Source organism: Neodiprion fabricii, chromosome 4 (assembly GCF_021155785.1).
Source record: "Neodiprion fabricii isolate iyNeoFabr1 chromosome 4, iyNeoFabr1.1, whole genome shotgun sequence".
NCBI classification, from domain to species: domain Eukaryota; kingdom Metazoa; phylum Arthropoda; class Insecta; order Hymenoptera; family Diprionidae; genus Neodiprion; species Neodiprion fabricii.
In genome coordinates this window covers 35,956,006-35,962,005 of record NC_060242.1, presented here as the reverse complement: position 1 = coordinate 35,962,005, position 6,000 = coordinate 35,956,006, and the positions used below count along the sequence as shown (strand labels likewise).

The 6,000-nt window shown below is 41.9% G+C and overlaps 1 protein-coding gene across 2 annotated transcripts in view; it reads left to right on the top strand.

Annotated features, from left to right (window-relative positions):
• Positions 1-746: 746 nt before the first annotated feature.
• LOC124181723 (calponin homology domain-containing protein DDB_G0272472-like) overlaps positions 747-6,000 on the top strand; it is a 98,577-nt gene continuing 93,323 nt past the window's right edge. For both annotated transcript variants that reach the window (XM_046568551.1, XM_046568550.1), the window contains exon 1: positions 747-2,597. The gene's annotated coding sequence lies outside the window, so the exon portion shown is untranslated. The remainder of the gene's footprint in view (positions 2,598-6,000) is intronic.

The following is a 6,000-nucleotide window of genomic DNA, read 5'->3' as shown; positions in this document are numbered from 1 at the left end:
TACCGTGTTCACGGCGTGTTTTGTACTAAAGTCGATTATCTTCGTTGTGAAAACAGCAGTTAGAAATAAATCTGAATTCACACATCCGTGAAATATTGCAAGTGGTATATGAAAACAATTGAAAAAAAAAAAAAAAACCTGGAATACCGCTTCCCCTGTACAACAAATCGCTCGGGGTCAGCGTGCTGACCCTTATCAAACAGGACACACACGCCTATAATATACTACTGTGTACTGCAGCTTGCTCTCTAGCGTGGAAAACGTCACCTTGATAACGTACCCTTCGCGTGAAAAGAGATCGTTGCAAACCTGCCTATTGGGTATAAGGAATGTAACTGCGTTAAAGAAAAAAGAGAAAGAAGAAAACAAGATTAAAAAAAAAAAAAAAAAAAAAATGGAAAAATCGCGCGACACGAGCATCTCGAATCGCAGGTCCTTATCGTCGAGGACATATCGTCCCGGCGGATGATCGGCTGGCAGATATCCGTTCGGGATGCGAATATCTGTTCGGCTCGTGCTGCACTCCCGCGAATGTCGACGAGGTGTAGGACCGACTGTCTCTCAACGACGCCCCCACTGCCAGCTGTCCCCGCAAGTGTCCATTGCCCACTGTCCACCACCACCGCCATCTCCGCCTTCGTACCGCGGATCGACTCCCGTATGCAAGGAGGCAAAGTGGCGGTAAGGAACTGCTGCTAACCCAACGAACCATTCACTCTCACCACCAAGAAACCTTGCCTCGCTTGATCGTTGACTTAGTCTTACTATTGCCTCCTCCCGGTGTGGCTGCGGCTTCCCGAAGCAGTGTCCGTCCCCCCCTCCCCCTGTCCAGGATTACCTCGCGCTAATTAAACCCGAAGATCGAGAGAGAAGGAAACGGGTCCCTTTTCATCATCCCCGCGTAGAATAGAATTCGTTTGGACAGTGTTCTCTTGTCGATCCGATCAAGCCGATATTACCGATGCCAAACGCGAGTGTCGATCTTCTTCATTTCGTAGACGAAATCAAGATTAATCGCGACTGCGTGTAAATTTTATTTTTATCTTTTTTTTTTTTTTTCTGTTCGACGAAACAGTGTGACGAACGATATTTCTCTTACTTTTAAGGGTAAGCAACGTATACAGTGCGGGTTTGTGTTAATCGTTGCAGGCAAGAGTTGCGCTTGAAAAGAAAGTACCGATCGTCGCGTTTACAGGTACATCGTATACCCAACGTATAAGTAGACAAAACTATAGCTGTACGTAAGTGTACTCGAAAATCAGCTGTTTTGTCGGATCGTGCGCTGGTTTCGAAGTTGATCATCGTCAACGATGAAATATTACTACAAGACACCCGGTACGTGAAATTCTCGGTCCATCGCGAGCTGCGGTTTCACGTCCGAATCCCGAGGTGTGTGAAAAGAAGAAAGAAAAAAATTATTGAAAAAGAAAATACGAAACTATAAAGTAACGGTTTATTTATTTACGGTGCCTGGAGTCCGTAGCTGATAAAGAGGAAAAGACGCGCTTGACGGTGTAAAAAGTTCAGAGTTCAAAGTCAAGACAGAGAGAGAGAGAGAGAGAATCAGAGATAAAAACGAAAAATGAAAGAAATCCTTGCCTGCCTTTGAAAATTTCGCTAAATTTCTTGCTGCGGATCAGCACTGATCGGTTGATTGCGAATTTTCAAGCCAGATCAAACCACTTGCGGAGAACGCGGAGGCGTTCACCCGTGAAAAACAAAGTGACCAAGTACGCAGCGCGCATGCAAATTGGTCCGGCTAAATCGAGCAGATATAACCGTAAATCGTAAAGTTCTTTTGCGCGTGTGTAAAAATCGTGAAGAGGGTGATACCGACTAAAACTCGTTTCAATTCCCGGCCGATTCCGAGGGCGAGCATGCGTAAATTCGACATTTGGTATTCCCATTAGCCGAAATTTTTGGAAAACTTTTCCCCAATTGCTGCAGAGCTCCTACAACACCTCGGTCTGTCTAGCTGACAGCGTTGCGGATAGTTCGTTGAACGCCTCAGGGTTTCTATAGAAGGAAGTTGCACAAGATCGGGCAACTACGAAAAGCATTCTTCAAACGTTTAACGATGCACCGTTGACGCGATCGAGCCGGCTATTATATCCTGAAAAGACAAGTGCGGACCGAAGGATTATCTGGATTATAAAATGTGTCTATAAATCGGAAAGATTGACAAGTCGTACATCATACGTGAAAGTAAACCGCGATGATCATGTCCAAGTGCGTCGGTATAACAGAAATTTCTAATCGAAAATCAGTGATCGTCAATAAACAATTGTAAGGGTATAATAAATCGAGGAAATTGTATAATCGGTAAAACATATTTTGGCTCATTTAAAAAAAAAAAAAAAAAAAAAAACACAGTTTCGACAGATCATTAAAGCATCCGTCCAAACCGAGTGATATACGGTTCGGCGAAGTGATTCATATCCAGAGGTGGAAGGATTGGCTTAAAGACAAATTTAAAAAAAAAAAATAAAAAAAAAAAAGAAAACGTTCAGTGCATCGAGTATAAACGCGCGAGAGAATTACCTCAGCATTGCACCTATCCACCGGCAGGCGTCAAGCAAAGGTCAACCGAGCATAAAGTAAGTTGTAATAAAACATCTTCTGTCATGCAGCTGCCCTATTCGCTCAACGATCCATCGTTGACCATGAAAAGAGAAAAATCGTTCAGACGGGACGAGTCGATAACGAAAAAGAATCTCGAAAAATGTACCATCGGTGAAAAGTTTATTGTTGATTTTTTTAAAACACAGTCGTATCGCACAACACTGATTATATTTTGAACTATCTTCCGAAGACGTTAGCAGCCGTGCAATCAGAGTGAAACGAATGGTCTCGGAGAACCAGATGAAAACTGCTCCTCGGTTTTCATATCTTATGTTAGATCAATTCCATGATTGCACAGCGAGGTAGCCTACATTCATGGTTTCGTATTTACTTGCATGAGCGCTTCATGTTCGGCCGGCTTAATTAACGTAGCTCCCGTAGATTACTGGAACGCCGACTTTCCGACGATCAGTTGGGTGTCTTGAACGATAATCCGAACGATTTTGATATTAAATACACGAACTGCTTGACTGTCAAAAAATTGAAGTTCAATTGTCACGATCTTTGTCATTTTGTTTGTAAAAGATACTTGTATCGTAGAAGAAGTTCTTCACAGAGGTATACCTGCCTAAAAATTGTAACGTGTCTTTTGACTCGCATGTCTAAATCCGATTTCTCATTGGAAACAATCTTGAAACCAGAATCTTTCGAGAATCGAACAATTTAGTTGAAAAATCTAGCGATCAATGATCTAAAATGAAAATCAAGGAGCGTAAGCTTTGATTTATGTCAACATACCGACAGGAATTTCTAGTTACGGTTATGTACAGTCCTTACGAATTATTTTCATTTTATACCATAAGCAAAAAATATTGTTCTGGGTACGTAATGAAAATGAATTTTACAGAGCCGTAACTAGAAAATCTAGTACGTGTTACAATTATCTATGATTATTCTCAGTTGTACAATATTTTCTTGTGACCGTTGTGTTAATTTGACGTTGAGGCCTTATTTAACAGAAACCGTAACCAGTCAACTAAACAAACAGATTTAACTTATCATAAATGAGAAAACGCAGCATCGACAACTGTAATCACACTAAAAAATGACTTAATCGTACCATGTTTCCTTGTAACTCCACCAATACTCGAATGGTTATTGTAACGATACCAATTCGCCTAGAATTTCCTAGTAACTGTAACGAGTGCAACTTTTTCTCACTGCAGTGATTCGTGCCGATGATTTGCAACATGTATACAGCTCTTATATATAAGCACGTTCCTACAGAGTTACGCGGTACAAACCTGTAATCGTAGACCTTCAGGATGAGCGGGCGGATCGTTATTACACTCATACATGCACCTATACGTGCATCGTTACGTGTCAAAGAATTCGAACATCAGCCCGTTACACGTCGGGAGTTGAGCCCGCGGTTCGACCCGCACGTTTGCTTTTAGTATTTCCCGTTACACAATGGCAATCGATCGGCATGAAATCGGTCGAGCGTTTTAATATCGGAGCTTTGCGGTGATGCTTGCTGCAGGCTGGTTTGCTGGAATCACGTGCACGCATGTGTGGCCAGGATCGGAAACCTGTTCCGTCGATAGTGAAAACTGGAGGCCCGTTATCCGGTTTACGGTTGTGAAAAAAATTTTACACCTCGGACTATTTTTGCCCCCTTCTTTCGTTTCGCAGCCTTTGACCTGCGGTCGAGAATCGAGAAGCTCGCTGCCTTAAAATAATTGCACACAAGACGGTAATTCTCTCGGCTGGTGAAGGGTTTGCATTCAATTTGCGTGTAGCTAGCCCGAGGTGGGTTGTTTCTCGAGAGATCGTGCCGGGGATAATTTCCCGAAGCAAGCCAAGATACAGCAGGAAGTGAGACTCGCAAATGCGTGATACAATTCGCGTTTACATCGTAAACAAACCAGCAGCCAACGCCACGGAAGAGAGAGAAAGAGAGGAGGAGTGAAAAAAAGAAAACCGGAAATCCAGAACTGATTACCCACGCCGTCTTAGATGCTTTAATTGAGGAGTTATTTTTCAAACTCGCTTAGTTAAGGATTGGGGTGGGGGTAATAAGGAACTGCAAAACCTGTTTTAAGATTGTTGTTATTATTACGCACATGGGCGTTCTCCTTTTTCTTCGTCAAAGCAAGTTTTATGCGTGCACGCTTTACGATGTATCGAACAATTCGAAAATAACCACGGATAGCAGGGATGTTAAAAATATCGGTTCGAGCCTGTTGTAACTATGTTAGAAAACAATAATCAGTACGGTGATTGCATACGTGTATCCGGAATGTTGTACATGATACTTAAAAACACATTCATTATGCGAAGCGTCCACGAAATCTACTCGCTTTCATTCTCTCTCTCCCTCTCACGCTAATGCGTATAACCACTATCCATTTTCTACGAATCTGTTAAGTAGCTGGACGTGAACCGCAAATTCATTTATGTATTTCACTAAAGTATTCATTGATTAATTCAATCGCTCATTAGATTATCCCGCGTCCAGCGGTATGAAATACCAATTACGGTATGCGAGGTACGAGAGCAGAGACAAGATCGTAAATAAGTATGAAAAAATTAAAAAATTAAAAAAATAGAAAACAATTTACGTAGAAGAAATTATAAACCGAGTGGCGCGATTGCTCAAGTGATAAATTTTTCACCGTTTAAAAAAACTTTTCCTGCAAAATTTTAACGGCAATTTCTATGCACGTGCTATACGCGTGAACTGTTTGATTTTAGTTTATTGGTTTATTGCACCGCTGTAATCGGTCGCCCGAGTAGGTTTATCCGTACACATGTATTATATATCTGTATACAGCAGACAGCGAGACGCGTGAGTAATTTCTAGGCACAACGTCGTCGAGTTGCCGGTTATACGGGTATAATCGAGGTGAAACGCGCTGTTCCGTATCGAAAATGAAAGCGAAGCGTATGTGCGCTCTGCAGTTCTTGTATCTTATAATACGAACCTTTTCGTACGCCAAGAGACGACGATACGTGTCAATGTATTAAAATATTAATAAATTTTATCACCTTTGATTCTGAGGCATATTACTTCCCGTTAAACTCATAAGAGAAGAGAAAAAGGACGAAGGAAAGAACGAGATTTAAAATAAGATAAAAAAAAATATCGGTGGTGGTGTCGTCTTTTTTCGATTCGCGAATTGCGAAATTTCAAGCCCATGCGTAATTAATAGCCGCAGGTATGCGTTGGAAATTCGCAATTCATTAGCCGCAGTTTCGCTAACTTCTAAGAGGCTGACGCAACATTCTCTAATCTATATAATCACCTTTTCGCGAGATAAAAATTCATGCAACTGTTCCACCTCGGGCTTCCAACCACGGGGCTTCGCTACTTGTCTATAACTGCAGACCCTGTCATAAGCTCGAAGTAGTTAAATCCCGTAATGATCGGGCGAA